Raw genomic sequence first — 17,826 nt, 5'->3', positions numbered from 1 at the left:
CTTTATTTTGAATGTAAAAAGCATTTACTTTTATTATTTTTCCCATTCCTATTAAATATTGAATAGAAATGTAAAGAATAGACAAAATCATGTAAAAAGGACCAAAGTTACTCATCTGACATGCCCAACGTCTCAGTATGGACTGGATGCACACATAGTGTTGGAGGTGAAGGGGCAGAAAATTGCACTGGAAACCGTTTCTTTCTACTCCTATTTATTTCCATTTAAATCAGATCAAAGTGAATCTTCAAAGTAACTTTAATAATGTAAAAACAAGAAACAGTCTGAAATATAAGTCAGGAAATGAGGAAGAACAGATCACATGTTTGACCTTAAGGTTTTGAGGAAGATTGGGTGCTAACTACATGTATAAGAGTCTCAGATCTTTTCCAGCTCCATTAGGTAGATCCAACCCCTCTTGTTCAAATTAATACTTCCTTGATGCACTGTCCAACCACTCTCTTCTGTACCCCAAGCAAGGAAATGCTCATCAGTTGTTGGGGTTGAAGAAGTCTCCCTGCTGCATGCTTCCTGTATGCAATCTCAAGGTCACAAATCTGTTACACCTCATCCTGCAAGAAGCAGAAGCCAAGATGGAATTAGACATGCAAGCAATCTACTGGAAAATGTCTGCGAGAGAAACAGAGGTGGAGTCAGAGAAGACAAGGAGAGCTGTCAGACCATAGAACAGGTCTGACCCTGTGAAGGCAAGAGGGAAAGAAGGACAGAGTGCTGGGTTAGCAGTCTCAGACTGCAGCACAGTGCTAGGAAATTTTTGGCTAGGTTGATGGAGACCCCTAGTACCAATTTATCTGGGATCTCACAGGTATGGGCCTGCCTTAGTACCCCCCTTGTGCTCAGTCATTGGCTGAGAGTATCCCAAGGGAAGCAAAGCCTCAGAGCAGATGGCATGGATTTGGAGCACAGCATCTAGGGATATCTATTAAATATGGTCCCCATGACACAGCAGGAATTCTAAGTGGTGCATTTTTAAGGCCACCATAGCTATGGAAGCCTTAGTGTAGCAGAAGGCGATGGATGAATAGGACAATAGAGGAAGAAAGAGGGACACCGCCAGGTAAGGGAGGCCAAGACTGATTTGGCCCAGTTCTGCTCAAAACTCAACTCACACTTCAAATGAAGGTTTGGACTATTTAGAGGTTTCTGACTCCTGAGATCTAGACCAGTACCAATATCCACCAAATTAGCTAGTGTGTACTAGCTTGGAAAGCAAGCACCATTGACCATATTTTACCTAAAAGAAAATGTAATTCAGGTTTCAAACAACCAATTTTGAAGTTGACTTTTGGTTGCAGACATACCAACACAGGGGATTATCAACAAGAGAGTAATTTTGCTTACAATGATATAACCATTATCAGAGAATATCCAAGAGTAGGATAAGATATCTACCTTTACACAACTGATATTGTTACATAGCTGAAAAAATGCAATTAATTATTTTAGAAATATTGATTAAATGTCTATGTGTTGTCAGGAATTGTCCCAGGTGCTAGAAAAATAGGTAGACATATTTGGAGCTATTCAAGAATGAAGAACTAAGAAAATTCAGGGAGACATTATAGGGAGATAGATTTAAATTTGTAATATGAATTGCACCAATAATCATAAAATACCTAGGAATAACCTGACCAAAGATGTAAAAGATCTGTATGCTGAAAACTATAGAAAGCTTATGAAGGAAATTGAAGAAGATATAAAGAAATGGAAAAACATTCTGTGCTCATGGATTGGAAGAGTAAATATTGTTAAAATGTCAATACTACCCAAAGCTATCTACACATTCAATGCAATCCCAATCAAAATTGCACCAGCATTCTTCTTGAAGCTAGAACAAGCAATCCTAAAATTTGTATGGAACCACAAAAGGCCCCGAATAGTCAAAGTAATTTTGAAGAAGAAGACCAAAGCAGGAGGCATCACAATCCCAGACTTTAGCCTCTACTACAAAGCTGTAATCATCAAGACAGCAAGGTATTGGCACAAAAACAGACACATAGACCAACGGAATAGAATAGAAACCCCAGCACTAGACCCACAAAAGTATGGCCAACTAACCTTTGACAAAGCAGGAAAGAATATCCAATGGAAAAAAGACAGTCTCATTAACAAATGGTGCTGGCAGAACTGGAAAGCAACATGCAGAAGGATGAGACTAGACCACTTACACCATTCACAAAAACAAACTCAAAATGGATAAAGGACCTAAATGTGAGACAGGAAACCATCAAAACCCTGGAGGAGACATCAGGGAAAAACCTCTCTGACCTCAGCCACAGCAATTTCTTACTTGACACATCCCCAAAGGCAAGGGAATTAAAAGCAAAAATGAACTATTGGGACCTCATGAAGATAAAAAGCTTCTGCACAGCAAAGGAAACAATGAACAAAACTAAAAGGCAACCAACGGAATGGGAAAAGATATTTGCAAATGACATATTGGACAAAGGGCTAGTATCCAAAATCTATAAAGAGCTCACCAAACTCCACACCCAAAAAACAAATAATCCAGTGAAGAAATGGGCAGAAGACATGAATAGACACCTCTCTAAAGAAGACACCCAGATGGCCAACAGGCACATGAAAAGATGCTCAACGTCACTCCTCATCAGGGAAATACAAATCAAAACCACACTCAGATATCACCTCACGCCGGTCAGAGTGGCTAAAATGAACAAAACAGGAGACTATAGATGCTAGAGAGGATGTGGAGAAACGGGAACCCTCTTGCACTGTTGGTGGGAATGCAAACTGGTGCAGCCGCTCTGGAAAACAGTTCGTCAAAAAATTTGGAGATTCCTCAAAAAATTAAAAATAGACCTACCCTATGACCCAGCAGTAGCACTGCTAGGAATTTACCTAAGGGATACAGGAGTACTGATGCATAGGGGCACTTGTACCCCAATGTTTATAGCAGCACTCTCAACAATAGTAAATTATGGAAAGAGCCTAAATGTCCATCAACTGATGAATGAATAATGAAATTGTGGTTTATATACACAATGGAATACTACGTGGCAATGAGAAAGAATGAAATATGGCCTTTTGTAGCAACATGGATGGAACTGGAGAGTGTTATGCTAAGTGAAATAAGTCATACAGAGAAGGACAGACTCCCTATGTTTTAACTCCTATGTGGATACTGAGAAACTTAACAGAAGACCATAGGGGAGGGGAAGAAAAAAAATGGTTAGAGAGGGAGGGAGCCAAAACATAAGAAACTCCTAAAAACTGAGAACTGAGGGTTTATGGGGGGTGGGAGGGAAGGGTGGGTAGGTGATGGGTATTGAGGGCACCTGTTGGGATGAGCACTGGTGTTGTATGGAAACCAATTTGACAATAATAAATTTCATAATAAAAAAATAAATTTGTAATACGAAAGGATACCTTACAACTTTTCAATAATTCTGTTATATGTCATCTTCCATTGTGCTTCCCAGCCCTTTGTTCATATAGCTATTGTCTCACTGATCACACTGTATTCTAGTTAGTTATGTATGGATTTCTTTCCCCCTGAGAGTTTTCAAAATCTCCAAGGACTGGGGCCATATATATTAATTCATAATTAAATAAATAACTCAATACTCATATATTTACTCAACAAAAGTTTTTTGAGTGCTTTGTGCCTACTGTTGGTACCTGGGGAGTCCAAGATAAATAAGATACAATGCTTATCCTTCAGAAGCTCATGTAAACTAGAGAGAAAGATGAGGAGACACTAATATAGTTCTGAATGGTGTGTGCTATAGTGGAGGCATTTACTGAGAAAAGAAGGAGCATCAGGACAGGGTGTCAGTGAAGGAATTCCTCATAAAATTGATGATTCTTCAGCTGCATCATGACAGATAAGTAGTAGTTATCCAGGATTTTATCCCTAGTTTCCAGCACAAAACAAGCCCTCAATTCAGTTCTGCAAAATGAATGAATGAATGAATGAATGAATGAACAAATGATAAATAAACTGAGTGTAACTGAGAGTATTTTCTCCTGATCAGCATGCATTGCCCTCCTTCTGGGTAATAGCACCTCACCCCTGGCTCCAGAAGTGGGCCCATGACCCCAGCCTTAGCAATCAAATAATGAACAGCCCTGGCCAGTGACTGGTTCAGGAGACTGGACATGGTTGAACTTGGTACAGTGAGACAAATATCAGGACCTGTTTGAGCAGTCGGAGGATAGAATCTCTCTTCCTCATTCTGGGGCATCTGGGGGTGTCTTGGTTAAGAGAAGTCTTCTAAGGGTGAATTTCCATACAGGAAGCAGGACAAAGAGGAAGAAAGAGAGAAATTGGTAACATTGTTTTAGCTCCTGGATCCAAAAATACAAGAAGTAGGTCTATTCCTTAACTGTTCTTTGGGTGATCTTTAAATTACCTTTTCTGGCGGCTATGCGTGGGGTGGGATTTAAGCCAGTTTTAATTGGCTCTTCTATTACTTGTGGCAAAACATGTGTTGGCTAAGGGAGATAAATAGCTATCCACAGTATAAGTTGCTTCACAGAGGACTGATTTGCCCATTTCCAGAATGATTCATATAAAATTAGGTCTATCAGAAAAGGAAATGCTGTATCACTGGAGAACCCTAAATCCTTTTTTAGCCTTGTTGATTGAGGACAGGTTTGTGTCCATTTACCTGAGGAAGATAGTGTGAAGAAAAAGGAAGGAAGGAAGGAAGGAAGGAAGGAAGGAAGGAAGGAAGGAAGGAAGGAAGGAAGGAAGGAAGGAAGGAAGAAATGGACAGAGGAAGGGAAAGAGGAAGGGAGGGAGCGAGGGAGGGAAGGAGGAAGGAAGGAGGGAAGGAAGAAAGACATGAGTGGGGAAGAGACTGCACTATAACATCACCAGATTGCTCATCATTTCAGAATTACTACCTACTTCTTGTGGGTGACAAACCAGAAAGAACTAACCCACCAAAAGTTTTGTTAAAAAGAATTAACAAATGTGCACGTTGGTTGAAAGAAAGAGATGTGGCCACTGAGGCATAGCAGCTGAGAAAGATATTTTTCTTTTTCTTCTTTCCCCTAAGTGCACCATCTAAAGGAGGAATTACTATCAAATGCAAACATCCTCACCACAGTGACAACCTTGGCAGGGACCAGAGGAGAAAGTGCCCACTGGCCCCGTTCCCGGGGGTTTGAGTCAAGAGGCCAGGAATCTGTGTAGCACATCTGGGGCAGGAGAGCAGACGTCTAATGGGGCAAAGCCTAGAACCAGAGAAGGTGCATTTTATGAAACGGAAATACAAATAAATAGCTGACACCAGAAGACAGAGTGTCTCCTGACTGTTTAGAAACCACTGGCCTCTGGTTCTATTTATAAAGATGACATGTTCCACAGAACCAGTTTTCCCTGTTACTAATCGAGGCCAAAGCATCAACATATTCCAGGCACATGTGGGAAGGGATGAGATGTGGGTTCAGGGCTCTGACCTTCTTTAATGAATTCATTCTGCATCTGGGGTCAGGACGCATGCAGAGTGTTTGTACTTTTTACTCTCAGTAACTGGGGGAGACAGAGATGCATAGTCTTCCTCTAGATTTCTAGCTCTTCTCACCGTCCTGTCAGTTTCCTCTTTCTTCTTTCTTGCCTGCCTGCCACCCTTACCTCCTCCTCATTCTCTCCTAGCAGAAAGAACACTCCTAGCTTGTTAAGAGGCATAGATTCTGGTCCAAGCTTTGCCAACAACTGGCTATTCAATTTCAGGCACTTATTTAATATCTCTGGACTCCAGTTTTCTCATCTGCAAAATGGGCTTAGATAAGTGTTTACCTAATTCATGTTTTCCAAAATATGAAGAATGGGGCTGTGTAAGTGGATATTGAAGATCCTGAGACATATTTCAGTAAAGAACCATATTCAACTTTGTTTTGCCAAGCATGGCTCAAATTCATTTGAGAACAAAATCTCTTTTTTTTTTAATTTTTTTTCAACGTTTATTTATTTTTGGGACAGAGAGAGACAGAGCATGAATGGGGGAGGGTCAGAGAGAGAGGGAGACACAGAATCAGAAACAGGCTCCAGGCTCTGAGCCATCAGCCCAGAGCCTGACACGGAGCTCGAACTCCCGTACCGCGAGATCGTGACCTGGCTGAAGTCGGACGCTTAACCGACTGCACCACCCAGGCGCCCCAAATCTCTTTTTTAAAAAATAACATGTAGCTACATCTCACTATTCTATGGTTTATTGGTTGAACTGCTGTTTTTGCCCAATAGTTGGACTGATTCTCTAAACCTTCTTTTTACCATCCTTCTATTTAGAGTGGTTAGGGACAAAAACTGTACTTCTTAGACTCCTGAAGCGTGAGTTTTGCATTTGGATTACACTCTACCAATAAGATGAACTCATGTGAGATGGGGAAGTCATTTTCATTTCTTTCCCAATCCTGACGGATACACTGACCTAGATGATCTATAAAAGTCTACTTCGGGGCACCTGGGTGGCTCAGTCAGTTGAGCATCCGACTTCGGCTCAGGTCATGATCTCACAGTTTGTGAGTTCAAGCCCCACGTCGGACTCTGTGCTGACAGCTCAGAGCCTGGAGCCTGCTTCAGATTCTGTGTCTTCCTCCCTCTGCCGTTTCCCCGCTCATGCTCTCTCTCTGTCTCTCAACAATAAATAAAGTTTAAAAAAAAATTAAAAAAAAATAAAAGTCTACTTCAACTCTTTGGGATTTTTATGTTTTCTCTCTTGGCCATACCTTTTCTTAGGCAAAAAGCTCATTTACATATCGTGAATCTAGTTCATTTATTTTCTTCTGGATTGTAATAAATCCCAAGAAATAGACGGAGGACAAATCAAGAAAGAATAAATGCTAGCTGGGATCATCTTGCTCTGAAGTTTCCATAATCTTCTATAGCTCATTTCTGATTTCGTGGGACATAGTTCATCTTGGGGTCTTGTAGCAATTCCAAAAAGACAGAGACTTGCTAAAAACTTGTAACTGTAACCATGGTGCCCCATGGATCCTTAGGGCACTGTTACGAGGCTGTATTAAGCTGGGCACACAGACTATTTCTCTCAGCATCCCCTATTCATCTTGTAGGGATGATTGTATTCCTCATCACATTCCAGGAGCACTTTTGTATTGTTTTTGAGAGAGAGAGAGAGAGAGCGAGTGAGCAGAGGGAGAGAAAGAATTTCAAGCAGGCTCCATGCCCAGCACCGAGTCCAACGCAAGGCTAGATCTCATGACCGTGAGATCATGACCTGATCTGAAATCAAGAGTTGGACGCTTAACTGACTGAGCCACCCAGGAACCCCTCCAGTCACGTCTTAAATGCTGCCGCACTTAAAGAAGACAGCTCTAGGAGGGCACAGATCTAGCTCTGGCTCCCTGATGACTTAGTAAGCAACCTTGGTCAGGACAAATAACCACTGTGTCTCTTAGATTTTCTGGATCTAAAATCAATGAAGCAGGCTTTTCCTAGTTGCAAGTACTTTAGACAAATAGGGGACCCTGTATGTAGTATAAGGAGTTTTAAAATTGAGCTTTTCCGGTGGGTGTCGGAATCGAACCTACTCCTGACTCTTGACTCCACGAAGGTTAAACATTGGAAGTTGGACTCATCAAAACATGAGATGAAGGGAATTTCTGGGTGGTTGGTCTTTTGGCAAAATTGTAAAATGGTCAAAATTTGTCTTTTTCTCCTTCCAAATGATAAAAATTCAGTTTTCTAGCTTTCAGCACCAAAAAACTTTCCCTATTTTCCTCTGCCTCCTAGAATTGTCCTGTGTTTTAGATCTGTCCTTTTCAGAGCAAGGAAAAATAGTAAGCTCATTTATCCTGAGGCTGTGGTTTTAGCTCTGGCTTCTCATCAGTCCTGGATATCTTCAGAGAGCAAAGATGTCAGGGTCCTACAGCTAGAAACCCAACAGTTGGTCTTGGGTGGGGCCCAAGTATTGGGCTAAAACTTCCACGGGATGAGAACCACCAGGGTATTGTTACCTAAAAGCACCTCTTCAAAGAGAATCATGGAAAAAGTTCCAGGGATCAACTAATCTTGTCCTACTCCTACTCAGAATTTCCATAAAGCAGATTACTGCCATTCACTTTTACTTACAAGCTTCAAGCTAACCAAACTGGAAGTACAGTTCTTGCCATAAATAGGAAGCTCAAAAAATCTTGAAGTAATGCCAAGGTTAGTTCAATATGAAGTTTATATCTAGTAGCTGGTACCTTGTTCTGGAAATTCTGTGCCCATTCTGCCTCCTGGCTTGATTGTACCCAATTATCCCACCCTTAAATACCTCCCAGAATCTGGTTTACATCCTCTGCCTTGTGTCCTGTCCCTCATGTAATTCTTCAATACTAACCTGATGACAAACACATGGGCTTTGAGTTAGATCTTGTTCAAGTCTTGACCCCACCACTCTGTAATCAGAATTCCTTGGGACAATTATTTGGAGACTTGATTTCTTCATCTGCAGAGTAAGGGTGATTTTACCTATTCTATCCCAGTTCAGAGTTTGACACACAGTAAATATTCAACAATTGTGAGGTCCCTTTCCTCTCAAATCTCGCTGTTTACCTTGTACTTATTTCTACCTATTATTTATATGACCCATAACCCCAATGGTTTTTAAAGGTAGGATTTCAAGTATCAGTAGGAAGATATTTCAGGCACAGCAAGAGCTTTGTGTTGCAATTGAAATTATAGCCTACTGGTCCCCAGTAACTCTATCTTAGCTCCCACCATAAGGGGTCTGTCCTAGGCATTCAGGGCAGTGATGAGATGAAAGAAACTAATGGATGCAATGGGAGGAGTGAACTGAAGAAACCCTTGATAGTCACTAGTGGGAAGCTGAAAAATAAACCCAGAGAAGACCTGGAAAGGGCAGACCACCAGATGTCTAGCTGGGAAGCAGAAATCCTGGCTGGAGTCTGTTTCAAACCACAAAATCTGAATTTGGGGAAGAAAGCATTAAAAACAATAAATTACCAAATTTAAGATTCAACTGCCTCAAACTGTAACAACTTAGGCACTTGTAAAAGAGAAATATTCCAGATGGCAAAGTGGAAGGATGAATTATAGAGAAGGAAGTGGCTAATATCCTGTGCAAGACTTTGAAGCAATACAAAGAGCTTTCCTTGAAGGAACAGGCTAGGGGAGCCTGGTGTTTCTAGGAAACAGAAATGGGGTGCCATTAGATTATGGTCAGCTGGCCCGTTGGCCAGTCCTGGGTGCTCAGGGCTCAGGGCTCAGGTTTGTTTCAAATTGCCTTCTGTCTTCTAGGAGATTCTGTAACAAATGGCCCTGGTGCCTTAGGAGGGCATCTGGAATGACCACTTAAAATGGATAGAACTTTGAATTGACATAGTCCATCTGGCCTCGCTACTTAATTCAGGATCCCATGGGCCTAGGTATGATTTCAACATCACTTTTCATCTTCTATCTCCTTTTATACAAGGTCACTCCAACCCTGGAACCAAGGAGATTGAATCTGAACAGGTAAACTGAAAACAGGTGAAGGACTCTGATTGCATCCTGGTCAAAGGGGCTTCTCAAAATGTAGTCCTCAGACTGCATAATCTGACTACATGATACCTCAGCACCACCTGGGAGATTATTAGAAATGCAGCACCCCAGTTGGTCTGTGGTGAGCCATAGACACTGACTGGCCTTTGTTTCACAGGATGGGGTTTGTTAAAAGTGTCAAGAATAAGGCTTATTTCAAGAGATACCAAATGAAATTTAGAAACAGATGAGAGGGTAAAATGATTACTATGCTTGGAAACACTTGGTAATTCAGGATAAAAATAAGTACAACACATCTAAATAGAGGATGATAGTTCATGCATATCATTTGTCAGATTGCTTATGCCTGTAGAGAAGGAGATATGATAGTTTGTGTAGCTTTGCTCTTGAGCTCCCAAAGTGTGAAGGTTGGCCTGACAAATTATGTTGCAGCATATTGTACCAGCCTGCTGCTGGCCTGCAGTCTTCTTAACTCATTTGGTATGGACAAGACCTATGAAGGCCAAATGGAGGTGACTAGAGATGAATACAATGTGGAAAGCACTGATGGTCAACCTGGTACCTTCAGCTGCTATTTGGATACAGGGCTTGCCAGAACTACTACTAGAAATAAAGTTTATGGGGCCCTCAAGGGAGCTGTGGATGGAGGCTTGTCTATCCTTCACAGTTCAAACAATTCCCTGGTATAGTTCAGAAAGCAAGGAATTCAATGTAGAAGTATACTGGAAGAACATCCTGGGTCAGAAAGTTGCAGATTATATGCATTACCTAGTGGAAAAAGATGAAGATTCTTACAAGAAACAATTCTCTCATTACATAAGGAACAACATAACTCCAGACATGATGGGGATGTTTAAGAAAGCTCACACTGCTATATGAGAGAATCCAGTTTATAAGAAGAAGCCTAAGAAATAAGTTAAGAAGAAGAGGTGAAACCGTCCCCCCAAATGTCTCTTGTCCAGAAGAAAGATTAGGTAGTTCAGAAGGCAAGATTCCTTAGAGCTTAGGAGCAGGCTGCTGAGAGCTAATAAACCAAACCACAATTTTCTATGAAGATTTTTCAGATAAAGACAATAATAAACTTATTCACCAGGCAGCTAAAAAAAGGGGGGAATGCAGCACCCCAAGTCTATCAAATCAAAACCTGCAATTTAACATGATCTGTGGGTGTTTCATACATATGTTAAGGTTTAAGAAACAGTATACTACTAGATTATATATGCAAAGGAGGAATATAGGCCCACAAAGATATTTGTATGCATAAGGAAGGACACAGTCCATGTCCAATCATTTCAATAATACTGCACCTCATGGAGTCTACAAGTTCCTAATATCACTGCCAAGGCATTTTTCTCAATATGACTAATAAAGGCCTTTTGGTCTGAAATTGGGTCCATAAGTAAAGGGGCATCCAGTCCTCAAGTTCAGTCTCAGTTATTTTACTGTTTCTCCTCTTGTCATGCAGCAATCCATACCAACTGAAGGAAAGTCATAACATACAGGAAGCTGCATAAAACCCTCTACTGGTTTGCTATCACACTCACAATAGTTCAGATTCCTTATTGTGGTCTCACAGGGCCCTTCATTCTCTGGCACCTGACTACTTTTCAGAATTTATTTCTTGCCCTCTCTAACGCTGTTCCAGCCATTCTTGCCCTTTTCTTTTTGGAACACACCAAGTTCATTCCAAGCTCTGAACATTTCCAGTCATTCTTTCCTCTATGGGAATGCACTTTCTTCCTTTATGTCTTACCATGAGTCCTAATCATGTATGTCTCAGCACACACACAAAAAAATGCTTTCCTAGAAAGACCAACACTGCTACTCTATCTGAAAATCCTACCCCAACTATTCTAGCTGTATCAGATTATTCTGTGTGATTGTCTTCATTGAATTTAATGTTACCTGGTATTCTAGTGTTTATATTTACTGATTTACTTCTCCCCTGCCACATATAATAGAAACTTTAGAAAAGCAGATTCCTCTTCCTGACTGCTGTATCCCCAGTGCTTAGAACAATGCCTGACAAAGTATTTTTTCAATGAATGTTTCCTAAATGTGAGTGAATGATAGCAGTAGGGTGAAACTACTGGCTTCTCAGTTATCTGTGCATTCCCACTTTCTGTGCTCTAATCACCCCAATTATGCCCGCAGATAACTCAGAAGGGCTTAGATGGCAGAGCCTGAGTCAATGATGCTTTAGGTCTGACCCACAGGATTGAGACAGTTCACACTGTGGGCATTTCAGGGCTGTGTAGTGACTGTATTCAATTCAATACAGTTTTATAAACCTTTGTCCATGCACAAGGCACTGTGGAATAAAGGCAAAATATAAATATAAGGCCAAAGGTATTCCAGGAAGGCAAAATGGAATTTACAAACGTATAAAAGCAAGAAAGGGGGTTGGGAGAACTGTAAGTAGTTTGGTGATACCAGGATGCAAAGTGCACAGTTTGGGCAGGCAGAAGGAAATAAGGCTGGGGAAGGAAACAGAGAGCTTGTAATAATACATCTCCTTGAGATGCTGGACCTACTTTATGTTTGAGGTCAGATGCAAATATCTCAAATTCTTTTTAGTCCAAAAGAGCCAGCAGTGAATTTAGCTGAGAGCATGTTGTAACCTCTAGCCCTCCTCTGTGCTCCCTTTGGGCACCATGAGCACCATACCCAGCAATCTCAAAAGCCCTCACATGCTGGACCCATTAGGCACTGCATACTCCTCTGTCTGAGTCATTTCCCCCTCTGCCAATGGTGACAAACCCAGAGGAATTCTCCATTAATTGAATCTGAGATGACTCACTCTAAACCAGGGACTTGAAACTTGAAAATCTCAGCAGCAATACCTTGGCAGTAAGACTCTTGGTTTCAGTTGTCCAGCTTATTGTCTGGAGAGCCAGTGGGTGTGAGAGGATAGAGTAGAGGGTATCTGGCGGGGGGTGGGCTTTGGAGCAGGAACTCTGGGTTTTCTCAGACAGCTGGAAAGACAACAGCACCCACTATATGTCATTGCTTGTTTAAATTCCAGCTGGTTGCCAAAGGCTAAAAAATGATATTCAAACACACTGTTTGGCACACCTATTTTGTTTACAGTATTTGATGCAGTATTTAAAAATAAAGAGCTTTTGGGGCACCTGGGTGGCTCAGTCAGTTAAGTGTCCGACTTTGGTTCAGGTCATGATTTCAAGGTCCATGAGTTCAAGCCCCACGTCGGGCTCTGCGCTGACAGCTCAGAGCCTGAAGCCTGCTTTGGATTCTGTGTCTCCCTCTCTCTCTGTCCCTCCCCCACTCACACTCTGTTTCTCTCTCTTCCTCAAAAATAAATGAACATTAAAAAAATTTTAAATAAAAAAAAGAGCTTTCATGTTAAATTCTGTATTTCTGAATTCTCTCAAAAATTTAAAAGACCTGGCAATAACCTACTCCAAAATGGATGCCCTTTATATAGTCTGTGTGCTCCCAAAGTTTCCATGGTCTACACCCCAAGTTTTACATTCTCGTGCTCCTACACTTATACTCAGAATGCTTCATTGGTTTATTGTCCCTTATGGCCCCTGTAGGATTTGAGTTTGCAACCCCTATTCTGAAGCTATCATCAAGAGGACAAACTCTGATGATATTTTCAGTAATAGGAAAGGACCTCAAAGTATTATCTCTCTGGAAAATTTCACCTACTCAGTGCTGAAAAATTTATTAGAAAGTAATATAATAAAAGGGCATGAAAATGACCAATCTCTACCCTCTACATCTTCTCTCCTGGAAGAACACGATACTTATATTTGAGGCTGGGGTTTAGTTTCTTTATTGTCTTTTGTTCCTCGTCATAATTGCATCATGGTATATATTTAACTATTGCCAAATAAATAGGTAAGGAATGAAATGACATTGCTGCTCTAGGTCTTATGCATCTGGTACCCTCCCCCAGGAGACCTGACACCAGGATATGACATGTTTTCTTCTTTTCTCCATCTATTCCTGTTTTAATAGTGTCCTTCCTCCCATATGTAGTCATCTGGCTATTCTTTTTTTTTTTTTTAATGTTTATTTATTTTTGAGACAGAGCATGAGCGGGGGCAGGGCAGAGAGAGAGGGAGACACAGAATCTGAAGCAGGCTCCAGGCTCTGAGCTGTCAGCACAAAGCCCGACTCAGGACTCAAACCTACTCAAACCTCAAACTGTGATGGACATTTAACTGACTGAACCACCCACGTGCCCCTCATCTGCCTATTCTTCTAAGAAGCATCCATGACTTCCCCAAATTAGAAATATTAGTTTTCTTTTCTCTATTCAAAATTGGTACTTATTTATTATGTAACTTCCTCAGTTTTATTTCCTTTATGGGAAAAGCAATATATACTTCATAAGATACATACATTATGTCTAGATGTGGTGAAAATAACCATTGCAAACACGAATATATCACTTACTATATGTCAGGAACCCTTCCAAGTGCTTTGTATATGTTGATTTATTTAATCTTCACAACATTGCTGTAAAGTAGGTACTGATATTATAATCCCCATTTTACAGATGAAGAAGCTGAAGCAAAAAAAAGTTAAGTAACTTGCTCAAAGTCAGCAGCTAATAGGTGCTGGAGATTGGCTTCAAATCTCAGAAGCTGGACCCAGTGTGTATGGCCCTAACCACTAAATAATACTGCCTCTCTTCTGAAGTGAGGTCTATATTATATGACCACATCCTTTGTGTTCAAGATTGAAAATTACCCTTCATTATCCATTCTTATCAGTGCTATTTTACATTGTTAGTTACATACAACCAGGTTGAATCCCACTTGCTTTTAAAGCTCTTTAACTGGCTGAAGAGAAAGGTGGGGAGAAAAGTCTCAAATAACATACATATAACTAGAGGTGGGATCCACAGTCTTTCGTTCTTTTGCCTTATTTAGGCAGGAAATTCTTCAGGCACAGAACACTTTTGAAAAATAGCTTTATCAGCAGATCCTTCCTGAGAGTTCTTTGTCATCCAGAAGTACCATACATCCAGCCTAGATGCAAAACATCCCTGAGGCCAAGCAAAGACTTGGAACTATAAGAATGCAAATGGCATTGGTTTTCCATTTCATCATTTTCAGATATGGATCTGTTTCCCAATCTTATCTGTATACTTTGTTACAGACTCTCTTATATTTGTCCTTAGTTTCTTCATTTGTGAAATGAAAGATTGGAAAAGACCATGAATGGCAAACAGATTTGCTTTTGTATGCCATATCCAATTGATTAGTTGTATTTGCCTTGGAGAACTGCAAGCCATAAGCCTCAGTATATGAAGTACAGAAGTATATGTCAGCATATTTTCCAAGAATTTGCTTCCCTGGATTAGATGACTCCCCAGGATCCTGCCCAATTTTATGCTCATGTGAAAATAGCTACAAAGGGAAAAGGGAATAACAAAGCAGGGGATATGAATAAGATTTTTTAAAAAGGACTATGAGGAAAAAGAGTATGTCTGTATAATTACGATTTATACTGGAAGCAGTGAAGAGCAGGATTGATATTGCAGAAAATCCAATCAGTAATATGGTAGACTAATATAAAAGTCATGTAGAAAAAAAGAACAAAGTGAGGAGTCAGGCAAGAAGGAGTTGAGTGTCATTATAAAAAGGCAATGTCAGGGATATTTGTGGTGATGGAACTATTCTGTGTCTTGACTATGGAGGTGGAAAATGGGCCAACACATGTAACAACATTACATATAACTAAGTATGCACACACACACACACACACACACACACACGGATGAGTACAAGTAAAACTGGGGAAATCTGAATAAGATTGGTAGGTTATAGAAATGTCAATATCCTGTCTGTGATGCTTTATTATATTTTTGAAAGATATTACCCTGGAAGAAAACTGAACAAAGGGTATATGGGATCTTTATATATTTCTTACACCTGTATGTGAATCTACAATGATCTCAAAGTAATGTTAATTCACACACACACGCACACACCCACCTCAAAACTATAAAGACATTTAGAGAGAATTAGAGATAAGAGAATAGAGAACCATTACACAGACAAATAGTGTTATAAAATGGAACTAAAATCAATGATCAAAGGTAAAAACAGATGAAAATGTTTCTCTGCTGAAAAATGCCAATATTAATGGATTTAAAGGACTCCTCAAAATCTAGGCCTAATGAGAGAAAATAAATTTATTCTTAAACACATTGTGACATACTTTCTATATTATGAGGCTTGCAGCCAAAAATGACAGCCAGATGAAGTAGCTAGGAGCCAGGAGCTTGTGAACAGCCCTGGGTGCCACAGTGGGAATTCATAAGCCAGGGGCATTAATAAGCCCCTGCCCCATGATTTGATTTAGGGATTCTATTCCCCTTTAAAACCATGTACTGGTGCCAAACCTGAAAATGCTGCTGAATCACAGATGCTGCATGAGGAACATTTGCACTGAGAAAGATTAGATAGCTCCCTACCATTCAGAAGGATTTCCTACCATTCATAAATGATTTCTTGAAAAACATAAAGGCAACTTTTACAGTTATTATTTAGACATGGACCTAGACACAAAGCAAATTCAATCATTCCTATACTTGCTCCCAGAAACATTTCTTTAACCTTAATGCCATGTGTTCAGTTATGGATGTTTATGGACACGTGGCAGGCAGAAGGTACTACAAATGTACAAAAATCAGGCATGACCCCAACCTCCAAACAGCCTCTTAGACATAAGCATGTAGTAACAACAATAAAGGCTGTGATTTATTAAGTGTTATCTGCAGTCCAGATACTGCACAAGTGTTTTGTATATGATAATTTAATGATCTCAATAATTCCATTGAAGGCAGAATTGAGATTTTACTTCATGTTAGTGTGACCCAATGACTGTAATATTCTCTATGCTCACTGCCCACCATTTGCAAGATGAGGGTCAAATCACAAAGCTACCATGACATCTTCTGTGAACATGTACAGATTCATCATTTATTCATCAATACATATGTATTTGCATCATCCATGTACCAGGGTTTATGCTAGGTCCTGGGACACAATAATGAGAAAAACAGACAGGAATCCATCCCCAAGGAGCTTCAAGTGTAATAGGAGAAACTGGTATTATTCAAATGATCAAATTAATATGTAACTATATGTATTCATGGCAAGGGCTACAAAGAAAAGGATACACATTGCTTTGAGAGCATATAAGGAACCAATTTGACTTAATCAGAAAATTAGAGAAAGTTTTTCCAAAGAAGTGACTCTTTTAAAGAAATCGGAAGAAGGATTAAGAGTTATCTGGTTGAAGAATGTAAGGAAGACACTCCAAGAAGAGGAAACAGCAAGGGAAAATTCCGGGAGGGGGGGGAGGCATAGAAATAAGATGGACTAAAACAAACAAACAAACAAACATAAATAAAAAGAAAAGAAAAGAAAAACAGAGGACCACTGTGGAGAGAGCGAAAGAAGAAGAGTGGTGCAAGATGAGGATAGAAACTTAACAAGTGCCAGGACATACCAAATCTCATGGTCCACATAAGGAGTTTAGTCTTCATCCTAAGAGCAAGAAGAAGCTGTTGGAAGGGTTTTAAAAAGGGAGTGGTTAGGGACATGATGAGTTGTGATTTTTCAATTATTTTTTTCTTTTTCTGTAGCCAAAGCTGTTAGTGTGAATTTCTAAGTTACAGTCTGTCTTAATAATGCTTATTATGACATCAAATGACAAAACATTATCTTCCTAACTAGAGGGGAGACACCATGAAGGCTGGGATTATTTCTTAAACTATATTTTATTGGATTTAAGATATCTAAATAAGATGTGTGTTTACTGTTGTATTCCACTAATAAAGAGAAAATGCTGCCAATTAGACTTGCCATTGATTATAAATAGCATCTCTATTCCAAAGATTTTAAAAACATGAAATAATGCACATCTTTAACTAATGGAATATTATACTTCCTTTGACTCTCTTACAGTGCCTAACACAATACTGAGTTGGTCAAAAGTGGAATGGGAAGAGTGTTGCCCTTCAAATGAGGAAACTTAATTTGTAACTGGTTCTGCCATGCACCTGAACAAAAATGACTTTTTGGTCCCACTCCACTTTTCTATAGTATGGACCACATGAGTACTGAGGTTCCTCCCAGATCTACATTTTCTTTGTGCAACAGCTGCCTGTCAACAGCTATAGGGAGAGGACTTTGAGGCTTTTCTCTGCTAGACAGAGTACCTTTCAGGGAGGTACAGGATCCCCTACACTTCTCCACGTTGAAGACAATAGGGAATGTGCCTGAAAGACATGAAGTCCTGAATTAGAGATAGAAAACTGGACTCAAGAAATCTAGTGACCAAGG

General features: G+C 40.1%; 1 long non-coding RNA gene and 1 pseudogene across 1 annotated transcript; one reads left to right on the top strand and one right to left on the bottom strand.

Moving 5' to 3' along the window:
* Nucleotides 1–240: 240 nt before the first annotated feature.
* Nucleotides 241–17,220, bottom strand: LOC128316478 (uncharacterized). The gene is made up of 3 exons (XR_008300439.1): nt 16,991–17,220; nt 5,092–5,223; nt 241–572 (listed from the first exon to the last, which is right to left on the bottom strand). It is a non-coding gene; the product is annotated as an uncharacterized LOC128316478 (long non-coding RNA).
* On the top strand, nt 9,649–10,524 carry LOC106969270 (60S ribosomal protein L5-like; annotated as a pseudogene).
* Nucleotides 17,221–17,826: the final 606 nt, after the last annotated feature.

This window comes from Acinonyx jubatus, chromosome A1 (assembly GCF_027475565.1).
Source record: "Acinonyx jubatus isolate Ajub_Pintada_27869175 chromosome A1, VMU_Ajub_asm_v1.0, whole genome shotgun sequence".
Classification (NCBI taxonomy): Eukaryota; Metazoa; Chordata; class Mammalia; order Carnivora; family Felidae; genus Acinonyx; species Acinonyx jubatus.
Note: the sequence above shows the minus strand (reverse complement) of the source record. Positions and strands in the feature narration are given on the sequence as shown.